The 18136-nt window shown below is 49.0% G+C and overlaps 1 long non-coding RNA gene across 1 annotated transcript; it reads left to right on the top strand.

Annotated features, from left to right (window-relative positions):
- Positions 1-14790: 14790 nt before the first annotated feature.
- Positions 14791-15851, top strand: LOC119627849 (uncharacterized). The gene is made up of 3 exons (XR_005244069.2): positions 14791-14832; positions 15025-15163; positions 15384-15851. It is a non-coding gene; the product is annotated as an uncharacterized lncRNA (long non-coding RNA).
- The last annotated feature ends 2285 nt before the right edge of the window (positions 15852-18136 follow it).

The following is an 18136-nucleotide window of genomic DNA, read 5'->3' as shown; positions in this document are numbered from 1 at the left end:
AATTGACAAATGGGATCTAATTAAAGAGCTGCTGCACAGCAGAAGAAACTATCATTAGAGTGAACAGGCAACCTACAGAATGGGAGAAAACTTTTGCAATCTATCCATCTGACAAAGGGCTCATATCCAGAATCTACAAAGAACTTAAACAAATTTACAAGAAAAAGACCAGGCGTGGTAGCTCATACCTGTAATTCCAGCACTTTGGGAGGCTGAGGTGGGAGAATTGCTTGAAGTCGGGAGTTCGAGACCAGCCTGACCAACATGGAGAAACCCTATCTCTACTAAAAATACAAAATTAGCTGGGGCTGGTGATGCATGCCTGTAATCTCAGCTACTTGGGAGGTTGAGGCAGGAGAATCGCTTGAACCTGGGAGACAGAGGTTGTGGTGAGCCAAGATCACGTCATTGCACTCCAGCCTGGGCAACAAGAGTGAAACTCCATCTCAAAAACCAAAAACCAAAACAAAACAAATTTACAAGAAAAAACAAACAACCCCATCAAAAAGTGGGCAAAGGATATGAACAGACACTTTTCAAAAGAAGGCATTTATGCAGCCAATAGTCATATCAAAAAATGCCCATCATCACTGGTCATCAGATAAAAGCAAATCAAAACCACAATGAGATACCATCTCACACCAGTTAGAATGGCGATCATTAAAAAGTCAGGAAACAACAGGTGCTGGAGAGGATGTGGAGAAATAGGAACGCTTTTACACTGTTGGTGGGAGTGTAAATTAGTTCAACCATTGTGGAAGACAGTGTGGTGATTCCTCAAGGATCTGGAACTAGAAATACTATTCCACCCAGCAATCCCATTACTGGGTATATACTCAAAGGATTATAAATCATTCTACTATAAAGACACGTACACACACATGTTTATTGCGGCATTATTCACAATAGCAAATACTTAGAACCAACCCAAATGTCCATCAATAATAGACTGGATAAATAAAATGTGGCACATATACACCATGGAATACTATGCAGCCATAAAAAGGGTGAATTTATGTCCTTTGTAGGGACATGGGTGAAGCTGGAAACCATCATTCTCAGCAAACTATCACATGAACAGGAAACCAAACACTGCATGTTCTCACTTATAAGTGGGAGTTGAACAGCAAGAACACACGGACATAGGGAGGGGAACATTATACACCGGGGTCTGTTTGGGGGTGGCGGGGCTAGGGGAAGGATAACGTTAGGAGAAATACCTGATGTAGGTGATGGGTTGATGGGTGCAGCAAACCACCATGGCATGTGTGTACCTATGTAACAAACCTGCATGTTCTACACATGTACCCCAGAACTTAAAGTATAATAAAAAAAGAAAAAAAAAAACCACAAAAACTAAAGAGCTTCTGCACACACACACACTAACACACACAGAAAACACCACCAACAGAATAAGCAGACAACCTAAAAAATGGGAGAAAATATTTGCAAATTAAGCATCCTTCAAGGTACTAATATATAGAATCTATAAGGATCTTCAACAAATCAACAACAAAAACCCCCAAATGACTCCCTTATCAGATAGACAAAGGACATGAACAGATGCTTCTCAAGACATACAAGTGTCCAACAAACATGAAAAATTACTCAACATCGCTAATTATCAGAGAGATGCAAATCAAAACCACAATGAGATACCACCTCACACGAGTCAGGATAGCTATCATTAAAAATTTTTTAAATAACACATATTGGTGAGGGTGCAGAGAAAAGAGAATGTTTATACACTCTTGGTGAGAATGTCTATTAGTTCAGCTCCTATAGAAACAGTATGAAGATTTCTTTTAAAGAAATTTTTTTCTGGAGCATATGTGCAGGTTTGTTATATAGGTAAAGTGGTATCATGAGGGTTTGTTGTACAGATTATTTCATCACCCAGGTACTAAGCTTCATACCCAATAGTTATTTTTTTCTGCTCATCTCCTTCCTTTCACCTTCCATCCTCTAGCAGATCCCACTGTCTGTCATTCCCTTCTTTTTGTTAATGAGTTCTCATCATTTAGCTCCCACTTGTAAGTGAAAACCTGCAGTATTTTGTTTTCTCTTCCTGCATTATTTTGCTAAAAATAATAGCCTCTAGCTCCATCCATGTTCTTGCAAAAGATAGCATCATGTTTTTTATGGCTGCATAGTATTTCATGGTGTATATGTACCACTTTTTTTTAAAAAAAATCTAATCTGTCATTGATAGGCATTTAGGTTAATTCCATGTCTTTTCTATTGTGAACACTGCTGCAGTGAACATTCGCATGCATATGTCTTTATGGTATAATGATTTATATCTTCCCCAAATTAAGGGCATCTGGAATATAACTGTTACTGTGGAAGTGGCAGAAGGTCTGTTAGACGCCTCTGGGACCCTCTTCCCAGGAAAACTCTGGGTTACTACAGTGGTATTCACTCAGCTGTGGGTGCAGTGACTGTTCCGTATTCATGAACCAGGAGTCTTGCCTTCTAGAGTGGGGATGGGGGTTCCCAGAAAAGAGGGGCTGGACTCCTGTCTGTATGGTGGCTGCAGTGTGCTGGAAGTGCCAGCATAATGACTAGGCCCTTTGCTCCTTCTAGCCCAGTTCTAGGGCTGTTAGGGCTGCGCCACTGCAACTGTAGTGGCAGAGGGGTTGTGGCTTGACTCGGATTTCCTCCTTGGGGAATGCTGGGCTCCCTCTGATTGTGGTGATCAGGCAGAGGCAGGGTGGTTGTACTGGAATCCAGGTCAGGTGGCCCTGCCCAGTGAGGAGAAGTAAGAACTGGAATCTGCATGGAGAATAATCTGGCCACTTTTCTGAGAGAAGGTTGTTCTCTGCTGGGGGTCTGGACCAGCCCCTGGTCCCCACAGACTCTTCCACACCTGGAGACAGCAAGGGCAAGGGCTGCAAGACAGCAAAGATGGTAACCCACCCCTCCCACTAGGAGCTCCATCCAGGGAGTTGCAGAGCTGCTCCTGGCTCCCTAGCCCTGGTGGGGGGTGGCTGGAGGCCTGGGTCTTAAGCATCTTCCCAGTGAGGCGATATTGGAATGGGCATCCATGTAACAGTCTGTCCACTTTTCCTTAAGGCTGCTGCAGTGTGCTGGGGGTCCACTCTAGTCTCTAGTTACCTCTGATTTTCCAGTACTGTCTTCCTGGATGGGGGAGGTTTCCCTGGCTCCATGTGTCTTCCTGGTGGGTTGTGTCTTGCCTTACTTTTCTCCATTTACTGTGGGTAGAGTTGTTTTCTTGATTAGTCCCAATGTGTGTACCCAGATGTTTCAGTTGAAGGTGCTGCATTTACTCGCCCTTCCTGTTCCTCTCTGTGAGAGTGGTACACATTAGCTGCTTCTAGTCAGCCATCTTGACCACTTCAGAATTGGAGATTTCTTAAAGAATGAAAAAAATACCACTACTGGGTATCTACCAAAAGCAAAATAAATTTTTTTCTGTCAAAAAGAAATCTACAATCGTATGTTTATTGCAGCACTATTCACAATAGCAAAGTCATTGAATCAATCTAAGTGCCAATTAGGATTGAATAAAGAAAGTGTGGCACATATATACCATGGAATATTATGTGGCAAACAAAAAGATTGAAATGTCCTTTGCAGCAACATGGATGCTGCTGGAGGCCCATTATCCTAAACAAATTAAAACAGAAACAGAAAGTCAAATACTGCATGCTCTCACTTGTAAGTGGGCACTAAACATTGGATACTCATGGACATAAAGATGGAAAAAATAGACAACTAGGGACTCCGTAAGTGGGGAAAAAAGGAAAGCAAGGTGTAAAAACTACCTATTGGATACTATGTTCACTATCTGGGTGATGAGTTCAAAAGAAACCTAAACCCCAGCATTGTGCAATATACCTGTGTAACAAACATGCTCATACATCCCATGAATCTTAAAAAAAAAAAAAAGAGAGAGAAAGAGAGCTCAGATTATGGGCAATAATCCCTTTAAGTCCAAGTCATTCTTCTTGATGAGAGATCCCCCTTTAGAAACTCCAGTTTGATTCATGTACAGTATTTATGGCACCATCTCCTGTCAGTATCTAGAAAAATGTTCTTACTTAACCTATGAAAACTTAGAACTAAAAAGGTCTAAATGGGATACCTTTGAAATATCTAAATTATTTTATTTATGTGCAGTGATATGCACCTCCATATCTTGTTAAAATAAAATAATTTATATTTTGATTTGGAGGTGATAAAGTATCACTGCACATAAATAAAAATTATTAAATAATTAAATAAATTAATTACTAATTATTAAATTAAATATTTTTATTAACGTGCAGTGATGTTTTGTCACTTCCAAATCTCATGTTGAAATGTGATCCCCAATATTGGAGGTGGGGCCTGGTGGGAGGAGTTTCTGTCATGGGGATGGGTCCTGTGTGAATGGCTTAGTGTCTCCTCACAGTAATGAGTTATTGCTCTGAGTTCATGCGAGATCTGGTTGTTTAAAAGAATGTGGGACCTCCCTCCTCTCTCTCTTGCTCCCACTCGTGCCATGTGATATGCTAGCTTTCTCTTCGTGTTCTGCCATGATTGTAAGATTCCTGAGGCCTTCCCAGAAGCTGAGCAAATGCTGGCATCATGCGTCTTGTACAGCCTGCAGAACCATGAGCCAATAAATCTCTTTTCTTTAAAAATTACTCAGTTTCACATATTTCTCCATAATGATGCCAAAATGGGCTGATATGAGTCTCATGCCCCTTCCAGTAGTTCTGGTATTTCATGACGAGTATCTCCTCTCTAAGGACAAGATTGGGTATAATATCAGAAATGTATTCATGCTTTGGCCGGGCATGGTGGCTCATGCCTGTAATCCCAGCACTTTGGGAGGCTCAGGAGGGCGGATCATGAGAGCAGGAGATCAAGACCATCCTGGATAATACAGTGAAGCCCCATCTCTACTAAAAGTACAAGAAATTAGCTGGACATGGTGGCACGCACCTGTAGTCCCAGCTATCCGGGAGGCTGAGGCAGGAGAATTGCTTGAACCTGGGAGGCGGAGGTTGCAGTGAGCTGAGATCGTGCCACTGCACTCCAGCCTGGGCAGTGAGACTCCATCTCAAAAAAAAAAAAAAAAAAAAAAAAGAAGAAGAGGAAGAGGAAGAGGAGGAGGAGGAGGAAGGAGGAGGAGTAGCAGGAAGGGGGAGGAGGAGGAGGAAGAAGAAGAAGAGGAGGAGGAGGAAGAAGAAGAGGAGGAGGAGGAGGAAGAAGAAGAAGAGGAAGAAGAAGAACAAGAAGGAGAAGGAGAAGAAGAAGAAGAAGAAGGAGAAGAAGGAGAAGAAGAAGGAGAAGAAGAAGGAGGAGAAGAAGGAGGAGAAGAAGGAGGAGAAGGAGGAGGAGAAGGAGGAGGAGGAGGAGGAGGAATGTATTCATGTTTCTGTAAACAGTCATTGATGATTGACACTAGCATGACTAAGGATAAAGTATGCCACTGGCCTATTAATAATACTTTATAGAGTAAAGAGCATGGGAAGAGCTTCTCAGTATAAGAAACTAGTTTGTTACCTGATATGGTTTGGATTTGTGTCCCCTCCCAAGTCTCATGTTGAATTGGAATCTCCAGTGTTGGAGGAGGAGCCTGTTGGGAGGTGATTGGATCACGGGGGCGGATTTCTCCCTTGCTGTTCTCATGTTAGAGAGTGAGTTATCATGAGATCTGATGTTTTATAAGTGTGTGGTACCTCTGCCTTCTCTCTATTCCTTTACTCTGCCCATGTAAGACATCCCTGCTTCCCCTTCGCCTTCCACCATGATTGCAAGTTTCTGGAGGCCTCCTCAGTCATACTTCCTGTACAGTCTGCAGAACCATAAGCCAATTAAACCTCTTTTCCTCTTAATTACCCAGTTTTAGGTATTTATAGCAGTGTGAGAATGGACTAATACATTACCTTTAACACTGATGGTGCCCCGACAGAGGAATGAAACAGCACTGCCTCATTTGAGAGATAAGACAACTCAATTTCAGGTTAGTATAACACAAATTTGGAACTGTTTTATCTGGCTTACCCTCTGCTGTGGTCAGCTCAGTCAGCTTGCCCGTTTGTTTTGTGAACAGATAAATTATACCAAAGATACCTTACTCAAATAACGCTGAAGATGTGGGATTGATATCCAAAGAATGATATACCCACACTATTACATTACAAAGTACTGATTGGCATGATGGTGAACAGGCACAATGAGCAAGTATTTATTGGTTAGCTCCAAATGGAATGTCTTGGCTATGTAGTACTAGCTTGTGGCCATGGCTACCCCCAGGATAGGCTAAGACCGTGTTCCTTGGCTTATGCTTGGACACAGGGCTAAGTAGTTCATACCCTGTCAAAATCTGCAAATTTTTCTCATTCACAATCTCATTGTGTTCATCCTGCGTTTCATCGGTATGATCATTTAACTTTCATCTTTGTACCACAAATCAGGTATTGAGAATATCATTTGTCATGAAGAGATCCTAACCAATTATACACAAAAGGCCCTAAATAATAGCTCCATGGGTATGTCATTGCTAAACAAGTAAGTTGCTTTTATGAGAACTGCTACGTTATAGAAGAGTATGGCTTTAGACACACTCAGTGCAGCCTGAGGAGGAACTTGTACATCAGAAAATCTCAGTGTTGTTTCTCTACTCCAGATGACTCGAACAACATCATGAAATTAATCACGGGTATACAAATTCAAATAACTAACTTTTCAGATTCAGTACTCTGATTAGTTATGCAGCTGGTTTGTATCTCGCAGAACTTGGTGTAAAAAAACTGTTACTAATTCTGGGAATTGTAATCATTTGTTGTGTTTTGTCCTGTTTTTGTCTACACTGCTGTTATGGCACATGTTTGCAATCGAGTCAAAGCACAACCAAAAAGACTAGAATAATGGTTGCTCAAAGAACTGCTTTGAATGAAGAGGCAGTCATGTGGCCTGAATCAGATTTGAGGACCACTTCTCCCTTGTTTACTTTATACATTGGCTTTACTTCTTTCTAATTCTTCCCCTATTGGACGTGACTTCCTAGAAACGAGCCTTCCTAGTAGGATGAGATTTTGACTTAAATACATGATTCTTCTGCCACGTTTTCTCTGAAACAATTTGAAGAAAAGGAAGAAATGTAAGAGAAGTAAAATGTCCTGACCTTCTAAATTTATTATGCTAAGGGGGGAAGTTAAGCCCTGAAGACTCAGTCACATACCATGTTTGCAACTTGGCTTCATAGATTATAGCTTAACTCTCTCTCATTGTTCTAGTTCTGTAAATGACTAGGAGAGACCAGAGACCAGAACGCCTCCCTTCCCATCATTGATCCTTGTTATAGATTACTTGCCTCCTTTGTTGTCCTGTTCTTAACTGAGAACAGAGGGTGCCCAAGACCTCATGATAGTTACATCTTTAGTGTGGAATGTTAAATATACCTTTCCCAAAAAGAGAAAGACTATCTCCACTAATCAGATCATTGTAACTATGCATTAAGCTTCACATGGACAGATGTTAAAATTCAGTTTAACTTTCCTGAACTTTGTCTGTATAAATGGTCCCTAACTTCTCCACTTTGTAATACTGACTTATTTTTTGGAATCTATGCTTCCCAGTTGGTCCATCCTCAATCTTTTCAAGTGAATAAATTATCTTTAATCTACATTCTGACCCTTTGATTATTTTACGTTGATATTTTACTGACCTGCGGGAGACTCTTTGTGATTCAGTTTGTTTGACTCATCAACCCGCAGGCCGCTGGTTTGAAACCTAAGCCACTACCAGAGCTGATTCTGATTATAACCCCTGGGAGAGCCAGGACTGCTCAGACGTCACTAGCTGCTATGTCCAGAAACCTGGATCCTTCAAAGAGGGAACTCCTTGTGCTGAGACAGGCCTGGTGGTGCGGGGGACAGGAGCCCTCATACTTGCCCTCCACTGGGACACTAGGGTGAGGTGGGCATCTGGTTGCCCCTGGCATCAAGTGACCCAAGGCCAACACCTATAGAGCCTGCCTTCCTCCTGGGCCCAGGCTTCTGCAGCAGGACCCAGCTGCACCCTCCTTCTGCATTCCCAGCCGGGGGGTCACAGCCTCTCTCCACTGTGCTTCTCACCTCTATCGCTCTTATCCTGCGCACTCCTCAGCACCCACAGTAATAAACAATCACAGTGGGGCAGGTGTTCACAGGAGGCGGGGGCAGTGGTCATGAAGGAAGAGGAGGTGGTTTCTCCTATTCTGGCTTCTAAAAAAAGAAAAACAACTGTTTGTTTCCTTTACGGGCAGATCCTGAGTGCAAGGCCATGGTGTCATTGCCCCAGCACCAGGCACAGTGCTGACCGCTCCCAGATGTGTGTCTGGGGAATGAAAGGACCAGTGAGGAGCCCACACAACAGGGGAGCATCTTTTGTGTGAGAAACATGCAAACTCCTCCTGGTTTGCAGACATGGTTTTTCCCCTAAATGCCAACGACTTTGTCTCTGTCCCTTTGGTTCTCCCGTGGCCACCCTTGTTGAAAGAGGCCTGCTCTGGGGGCTGTGCAATGGTCCCAGAATTTGCAAGTGGCTGTCCGCATCCACCTGGTTGCAGATGCATCCTCCCCGAGCCCACTCTGTAGCACCGCAGTGGACAGATTTGGCCAGGGAGGTCTGTTCCCACCCCATCCCAGGTCCAGGGCCTCCTGCCTCAGCTACTGCCCTCACCACTGCCCATGGCCCTTGGGGTGGGTCCCTGTCCCAGGAGCCTGCTTCCGGACTCCTGGCCCCTGTGTTCACTGGGCTGGGTGTCTCTCCCAGCTCGGTGCCTGCCAGGACTCCCGCATCCCTCAGCCCTGTAGTCCCTAGAAGCTAACGTCAGCCAGCCCCTCATCCCTGCCAGGAGACAGGGATCCAGGGAGGCCAAATGGAGCCACACCCGCATCCGGAGGCTGGGGATGGGGCCAGATCCCTAAAACATGGGGCTTCTTTTCCAGAGCGCTCCATCCTCAGCATCTTATACATGCTCTGTGGGTATTGTCAGAAGAGCCCCATTTACTCAGGAGAGATCACCACAGTTGCTGAAACAGGCCACCCCAGGCTGTGAATTGGTGAGAAGGCTCATGTTGAGGGGTGCAGGGAGCGAGAAAGGTGTGCTGGGGACATCACTGTGAGTCCCCACCCTTCTCAGGCTCCGTTCTGCCCCTCTGTCACCTTCTGCTCTTCCCAAGCAGGTGGAGGTCATGGGGTTCAGGCTTCATGGCACTCTTGGTGAAGGTCAGTGGACTCCTTGGGATGTTACAATATCAGGACTGGAACCGTGACTTACCTTTTCCGGTTTCTGCAGAGGTGGTGGATCCTTGACAGTCTAGAATGTTCAAAAGAGACAAACATGGGCTGGATGGGGGTGGGCAGGCTCTGCCTTGGCCCTGCACACAGCTGGGACCCTGGTCTGGAGTAGAGCTGGATGGGGGTGGGCTGGCTCTGCCTTGGCCTTGTACCCAGCTGGGACCCTGGTCCAGAGCAGGGGTGGATGGGAGTGGGGCAGCAGGACAGAGCACGGTCTTTAGGGTGTCACCTGGGCACTCTGAGCCTCTGCTGTACCCAGCAGGCTCCTCCTCCCAGGCCTCAGCCTTCAACCTTACCCAAGGGGAACCCCTGTACTGCTGCTGTGGGGTTCCTAGGGGTCAGCCAGGCCAGGGATCAGGTCCCTAGAGAGGCCCAGCCCCTGCAAGTGTCCTTCTCTGCCCACAGCCGTATGGAAAAGAGAGCGCCCGCCCCTCTTCCCTTCCTCAGGGAGAGCCTGTCTGTCCCTGGGAGCCCTCCCTGACCTCCCAGCCTTATGCTGAGTTCCCGGCTTCCTCCCCTTGTGGCTCCCTGGGCAGAGATGAGACCTGCGTGTTCCCTGGGCTGGGCTCTGTCCTCTCCTCCCCCTGCTCTGTCTGTCTGCATCTCTCTGGGCTGGGTCCGTCCACCCCAACTCCAAAGCCTCTATTGCCCTCCCTGCCCTGGGCTCCGTCTCTGCTTTTGGGTCCTGCTTTGCCTTACAGGGAGCCATTCCCACTCCTGTGGGGTGGACATTTCACCCTCAGCCCTGACCAGACAGGACTGTGAGCTCCCCATGGGGAACAGTGGCTGCTTCATTTCTGTCCCTCCCCAGCCCAGCATGGGGCCCAGAGGAAGCTGGAGCTCAGTAAAGACAGATGAAGGAATGGAGAAGGCACCAGACATATGCCAAGATCCATGCTGGTTTCTCAAGGCACAGACAGCTGGGGGTTACAGCACCGTCTTCCATTTGGGCCAGCAGGGCCTCATGGGGGACCCTCTCTTCCTCCCTCCACACAGAGGTGACCTCCTGGCCCTGTCCATCTGAGGCTTCTGGAAGTCCGGATTGTTGAGGCAGCCCTGGTTTCAGAGGTTCTGGGGTCACTTTTCTCTAGGAGCCAGGGCAGGCCTCAGCCCCATGTCTAGGGCATCCCAGGCCAGCTCTCTGTGACCAGCCGGGGCAGGAGGTCCTACAGAAGCCTAGGATTCCTAGACTCTGAACGAGTGGACAGCTTCCCTTGGCTCATGTGATGACCTGGGAATTGATGGGAAACTTCCCACAGGTGGGATCACGCGGCAGTCACATGCTGAAGTCCCTTGGAGGTTGGACCTGTGTCTGAGCCCCAGGGCTGGGCGGGCAGGGAGCACTTATTCTCCTGCCACACGCCTGCCAGAAACCACAAAGCAGCAGCAGGGTCAGGAGCAGGGCCAGCAGGACCTGGATGATTAGTGGGTTGCTTGTCCAGCCCTCTGGTTGACTTGCCTCCTGTGATGGACCAGTGTCCTATGATGGACGAGTGCTCTGTGGCAGATGGGTACTCTCTGATGAACAAGTGGTCTGTGATGGACGGGTGCTCTGTGATGGATGGGCAGTGTGTGATTAACGGGTGCTTTGTGGTGGATGGGTGGTCTGTGGTGGACGGGTGGTGTGTGATGGATGGGTGGTTTGTGGTGAATGAATGGTCTATGACAGATGAATGGTCTATAATGGACGAGTGGTCTGTGGTGGATGGGTGGTATGTGATAGATGGCTGGTTTGTGGTGGAAGGGTGCTCTGTGATAGATGGATATTCTGTGGTGAATGGGTGGACTGTGGTGGACGGGTGGCCTGTGATGGATGGGTGGCCTGTGATGGAAGGTTGGCCTGTGATGGATGGGGACTCTGTGGTGGGTGAGTGGCCTGTGATGGATGGCTGGCCTGTGATGGATGGGTGCTCTGTGCTAAATGGGTGGCCTGTGGTGAATGGCTGGCCTGGGATGGAAGGCTGGCCTGTGATGGATGGGTGTTCTGTGGTGAACAAGTGGCCTGTGATGGATGGCTGGCCTGTGATGGATGGGTGCTCTGTGGTGAATGGGTGGCCTGTGGTGGATGGGTGTTCTGTGGTGGATGGAGGCTCTGTGGTGAATGGGTGGCCTGTGATGGATAGTTGGCCTGTGATGGATGGGGGCTCTGTGGTGAATGGCTGGCCTGTGATGGATGGGGGCTCTGTGGTGAATGGCTGGCCTGTGATGGATGGGGGCTCTGTGGTGAATGCGTGGCCTGTGATGGATGGGGGCTCTGTGGTGAATGGGTGGCCTGTGATGGATAGTTGGCCTGTGATGGATGGGGGCTCTGTGGTGAATGGCTGGCCTGTGATGGATGGGGGCTCTGTGGTGAATGGCTGGCCTGTGATGGATGGGGACTCTGTGGTGAATGCGTGGCCTGTGATGGATGGAGGCTCTGTGGTGAATGGCTGGCCTGTGATGGATGGGGGCTCTGTGGTGAATGGGTGGCCTGTGATGGGTGGGGGCTCTGTGGTGAATGGGTGGCCTGTGGCGAATGGCTGGCCTGTGATGGATGGGGGCTCTGTGGTGAATGCGTGGCCTGTGATGGGTGGGGGCTCTGTGGTGAATGGCTGGCCTGTGATGGATGGGGGCTCTGTGGTGAATGGCTGGCCTGTGATGGATGGGGACTCTGTGGTGAATGCGTGGCCTGTGATGGATGGAGGCTCTGTGGTGAATGGCTGGCCTGTGATGGATGGGGGCTCTGTGGTGAATGGCTGGCCTGTGATGGATGGAGGCTCTGTGGTGAATGCGTGGCCTGTGATGGGTGGGGGCTCTGTGGTGAATGGGTGGCCTGTGGCGAATGGCTGGCCTGTGATGGATGGAGGCTCTGTGGTGAATGGGTGGCCTGTGATGGATGGGGGCTCTGTGGTGAATGGCTGGCCTGTGATGGATGGGGGCTCTGTGGTGAATGGCTGGCCTGTGATGGATGGGGGTTCTGTGGTGAATGGGTGGCCTGTGGCGAATGACTGGCCTGTGATGGATGGAGGCTCTGTGGTGAATGCGTGGCCTGTGATGGGTGGGGGCTCTGTGGTGAATGGGTGGCCTGTGGCGAATGACTGGCCTGTGATGGATGGAGGCTCTGTGGTGAATGGGTGGCCTGTGATGGGTGGGGGCTCTGTGGTGAATGGGTGGCCTGTGGCGAATGGCTGGCCTGTGATGGATGGAGGCACTGTGGTGAATGCGTGGCCTGTGATGGATGGGGGCTCTGTGGTAAATGGGTGGCCTGTGGTGAATGGCTGGCCTGTGATGGATGGGGGCTCTGTGGTGAATGCATGGCCTGTGGTGGATGGAGGCTCTGTGGTGAATGGGTGGCCTGTGGTGAATGGCTGGCCTGTGGTGGATGGGTGCTCTGTGGTGAATGGGTGGCCTGTGGTGAATGGCTGGCCTGTGGTGGATGGGGGCTCTGTGGTGAATGGGTGGCCTGTGGTGAATGGCTGGCCTGTGGTGGATGGGTGCTTTGTGGTGAATGGGTGGCCTGTGGCAGATGAGTGTTCTGTGATGGATGGGGGCTCTGTGGTGAACGGCTGGCCTGTGGTGGATGTAGGGGCTGTGATGGATGGGTGCTTTGTGGTGAATGGGTGCCCTGGGATGAATGGGTGTTCTGTGGTGAATGGGGGCTCTATGGTGAAAAGGTGGCCTATGGGGAATGGGTGGCCTGTGGGGAATAGTTGGCCTGTGGTGGATGGGTGGCCTGTAGTGGACAGGTAGTCTGTGGTGGATACATGTTTCTGTGATGGATGGGTGTTCTATGGTAAATGGGTGCTCTGTGGCGAATGGGTGGCCTGTGGTGGATGAATGTTCTGTGGTGGATGGGTGCTGTGTGGTGAATGGGTGGCCTGTAGTGGATGGTTGTTCTGTGGTGGATGGGTGATCTGTGGTGAATGGGTGCTGGGTGGTGGATGGGTGCTCTGTGGTAAATGGGTGGCCTGTGATGGATGGGTGGCCTGTGGTGGACGGGTGTTCTATAATGAATGGGTGCTCTGGGATGAATGAGTGGCCTGTGGTGGACAGGTAGTCTGTGATGGATGTGTGTTTTGTGATGGATGGGTTGCCTGTGGTGAATGGTGGTCTGTGGTGGACTGGCACCCTGTAGGAGATAGGTATTAACATGCACTAGGCCTGGTAGACAATGCAAATGTCAGTGGCCTGGGTGGCCTCTTCCCGGTGCCCACCATTTGGTGACCCATCTGCCCACTCCTCGCTTTCCCTAGCTGGTCCCTCCTCCATGTACCAAAGTGAGGCTAGTGGCCAGGGCTGGTCCCCAGAGAGCTACAGACTCCTCCTTCGGTCCTGCTCAAAGGCTCTGCCCTAGAGCGTTGCCAAGAAAGTCCCAGAAGTTTCTGTGATCTGATGAACCTAGCCTCACTGAACACCTCGCTTGCAGCACAGGGCTTCTTGGAGGACAACTAAATCTACAGGTACAAAGATAAGTGAGGGTGGGGGTACCATGGCCGAGAGAGGTGCAGGTGCAGGAGCAGGGGCAGGAGACCCGGGTCCATACCCCACAGCCGCTCTCCCCACTTCCAGGCTCTGCACCATGGGCACATCCACACACTGCTCTGAGCCTCAGCCTCCACACTTGTGGAAAGGGAATAAGCTGCCCTCCCTGGGGGCACTTGTGAGGTTTACAGAGCTCAGAGAAAGGCCTGGCTCAGAACCAGGGATACATGGGGTGTAAGCAACGGGAACTATTCTCTGGCTGTTCTTCACAGTAAAGGGACTTTGGGCGGCATCCGTGGGAATGCAGGCTGCCCAGGCCTTCCCAAATCCAGACTTCTGCTTAAAAAGAAGGCTAGGGAGGGGAGAGGAGAGAACGTGTGCTGGCCCGAGCTGGGCCTGAGCCTGGCCTGTGCGCCTGACAGCCTCCCCATCAGCAACAGGAGGGGACATACTACAGGGCTCGGGGAGGGAGCAGAGAGGGGCAGCTCAGGGGCCCGAGCAGGGAGGAGAGGCAGAAAGGAGGCTGACAGCATCTGGGAAATGACAGCAGATGACCACCAGGCAGGCTGGGGGGAAGGGGTTGTAAGTGGGTTTAGGATCAGATTAGCAGCTGGGGCACCGGTTCAGCGGCACACGCATCCTGAAGGTAGTGCGTGGAATTCTCCAGATCCCCTGGACCTGGGAGGCCCATGTGGAGAAGCTGGAGACTCTAGAGGTCCTGGATTCTGGCTCCTGGCACACAGCCTCCAGGCCTCACCCCCCTGTGCCAGCTGGAACAGGATCAAGCAGGCTCAGGTGTCTGCTGCACATGCTACTTTTCTGGGACTGCCTAGGAACTATGTGCTCTTTCTGTCCTCCCCAGGGTGTATCTCATTCCAGTGCAGGGGCTCTGGACAGCCCAGGTTGGTGGCATCCCTACCCTGGTACTCACACAGGTGGTGCTCTTCAAAGTGATGTCATTAGAAAAGACATTTCTGCCATTGTTCAGGCTGGCTTCAGCAAAGACCTCCCTAAAGCACAGAAAGCGAAGATGGTGAGAGCCAGCCCAGGGACATGCAGTTCTTGCCCTCGGTGAGTGGACAGCATGGGCAATGCTCTCATTCCCCAAAGCACTATGAGGTCTACCTCAGCAACGGTGGCCAAGGGGGATGTGGGTCCAGCAGCGAGGAGCCTCGCATGAGATCTCATGTCATTGTGACTGTGTCCTAAGTGACCACGAATGGCTGCTTGGTGTCAACCATTCTGGCTCTTGTGTATTTACAGAGTCTGTTGGCTTAACTCTGAAAGGTGACCTGGAGCAACGGTACCATTCCTCGGGCGATCATCTCCTGCATCTTGCCCTCCTCACAGACCCTAGGACACTGCAGATATCTGAACACCTTGGGGGCCACCAACAAGGGAGGTGAGCACTGTGTCCTTAGATCAGCCGCAGACACGTGCTGCCCCAGCAGGGGGGCATCCACATTCTGTACAACTCACGGTGCCCAACCATGACCCTTGGCCTCCTGCCCTCTAGGGCCTCCTGCCAGGGATTCTTACTGTCCAGGTTGTTTTTAATCTTTGGTCCAGGGCAAGTCATGAAAGTCTTGTCCATACTGATTTTTTTTTTTTTTTTCTAAAAGGAAATGACGTGGGAAGAATGCCGATGCACATGTTCATCCACTGTCCCTCCCACCTCCGGTCCTCATCACGCAGAGTTGACCCCGTGGTCCATGACCGGCATCTGGGCTCTGCTTTCCTATTGCAGAGACCCCTATGAGCACCCGCCACACCCAGGCCCTGTGCAGCGCTCTGCTGTGTAACAGGAACAGGCAGGCAGAGTCCCTGCTCTCAAGGACTCACCTTTAAGGACTGCGTGGGAGACACACAACAAAATTAAAAATAGAGAACAAAATAGATGGCAGAGTGCGATGTGCTGTGATGTCCATGAGCAGAGGGAAGGAGAGGCATAGAGGGAAAGGGACAGCTGCTTTGTCACAGGCGACCAGAAGTATTCGTGTGATGCTCCACAGTTTCTTCAATCCCATTTCATTTTCTTTTTCTTCCATCATATTTAAGCAGAATTAAATTTATTATACTGTAGTTGAAAATGTTAATAGCACTTGTCTTTGGGTTTGGGATTTGGGGTAATGTTTTTATTCGTTATGTTTTGTCTATGTTTCTTTTTTCTACATTGTATGATTTTTATAATAAAATACAATTAACACTAAAATAATTGTACAAATGTATAGCAAAATATAACATAATATTATAAATTAAAATTTCATGTATACATAAAAGTAATTTCTATTGTTTTTCTCTTTTTCATGTAGGTCAGGGTTACTATGGGCAAAATGATTCGTTTCCACATGGAACAATTTGTTGGCCTGAACCCAACTGTCAGATTAGCCATGAATTTCTAAACTGTTGACCTCTTCCTTGGTGCTGATAAAGATAACGATCAGGAAAACATGGTTAGGAAACAGATTTACTTTGAGAGATGGAAAGATTGGGATTACTGGGTTAAAAATCCCCAAGAGGTGTGATCTGACTGCAGTATGGCATTTGGGACAGCTCAGGGAGCTCCAGGGGAGGGCGGGTGGCACTGGCACCCTGAGGCTATGGTTCAGGGCCAAGATGGGCAGAGGGCCTAGCAATACCGGGCTGCTGGAAAAAGAGTTTTCAAACAGATTAACTGATTAAACTCATACTTCAGTCATCATATTAAAAAAGTCTTAAATTACAAAAACGTAGCCTATAAAGACAGAAAACATGAAGCATATAGAAACATCAAGCTTTGAATATGTCTTCTTGCTTCCCTATTTCTAAAATGTTTCACGAATGTTTTCTTCAGAGGAAAATGTAACTAATGACAAAGTCACTCCTCAGTGCATCCGAGCTCCCTGCAATACACAGCCATGCCCAGTCACTTCTGCACAGTCACCAACCAGGAGCAGTGTGGCTGTCTGCAGAGGCACCCAGGACTGTGGCATGGGCTTTCCTATGTGAGACCTGGTGCTGGCCCACCTTGGAGAAGAAACTAGTGCCCTCCAGGAAACCAGTGCACCCACAGGCGGGCAGAGGAGGCGTCTGATTGGACTTCCTGGGGATTGGCAGGGCCATGCCTTCCCCAAAAACCATCATCTCAGGGACACGGAAGGCCCCCACTGGGCAGACAGATCTCATGGGTCTACTCTCCAGGTGTGTGGTGCTGGAAAAGCTCTTCCGTCACCCCTGCCCTAGTTATCCAGCCACGCAAAGGAAATGCAGTAAGGCTGCTTGGAGAATTCATGGAGACAGTGAGTGTAAGGCACTTGGCACAATACCTGATATAAGAAGCATTCAATACCCAGTAGCTCTCCTTAGGAAGGGGCTGCTCCGTCCCTAAGTCACTCCCACGAAAGTATACGTCAGTGGAATCTTAATGGCCTGAGACCACCTACACAACTCTGCCACATGAGACTGTGACAATGACAGCCTCTGCCCCGTTCTATATACTCAGGGACAGGAGGAGAGATGGCCGAGAAGCATCCTGCAGGGAGAGGAGTCATTCCAAGTTTGCCAGATGACCCTGAATAAGAGGCCATTGAACATAACATGATCAGATGGAATGAATGTATCAAGGGTTCAAGAGGGAGAATGGAGGGGGATGCAGAAAATCCAAAAGCACCTCAGGCACTCAGCGGGGAAGAGCACACTCCCCCGGTACCCAGGGCACAGTGTCTGCCTAGACTGGGAGCTTCCTCAGGCCACTCTTCAATTGCAGAGGTCCCCCGATGCCTGAGTGTTGCCAAACGATAGGAGAGTTTAAAATATTATAAAGTCCATACTTGTGCCAGCTGCTCTACACAGGTGACCTTGCTTAGTTACGTTGAGTATCCCTAATCTGAAAATTCAAAATCCAAAGTGCTCTGAAATCTGAAATCGTTTGAATGTCACCGTGATGCTCAAAGGAAAACCTCATTGGATCATTTCAGATTTCAGAGGAGGCTACTTACCAATGACTTTTGTTTTACTAAACTTGAATCTGCAGATAACTTGGTCCTGGCTCTTTGCATTATTAAAGTCATATCCATGAATAATCTCTTGCTTGGATTCTGTAAGAACAACACTCAAAAGTCCAAGTGAGGAAGAGTGGAGGGCTGTCTCCACTCTGACCTCCCTGCTCCTGTGATCCATCCCCAAAACTGAATTCCCAGGGGGCTTCCCTACAAGGAAGTGGCTGTGTCTGAATGAATATCTGTGTGTCCACTGGACCAAATCCTCATCTGGTGTCACTGAGGGTCCACAAGGAGGTAGTTGGGCCTTGAGTACACAGGAGGACTCCCACACCCTTCCCAATCCAAGGAAGCCAGGAAAGGCACCCTGCCTCAGCCTCTGCACAGGGGCAGTTCAG

Source organism: Chlorocebus sabaeus, chromosome 9 (assembly GCF_047675955.1).
Source record: "Chlorocebus sabaeus isolate Y175 chromosome 9, mChlSab1.0.hap1, whole genome shotgun sequence".
NCBI classification, from domain to species: domain Eukaryota; kingdom Metazoa; phylum Chordata; class Mammalia; order Primates; family Cercopithecidae; genus Chlorocebus; species Chlorocebus sabaeus.
Note: the sequence above shows the minus strand (reverse complement) of the source record. Positions and strands in the feature narration are given on the sequence as shown.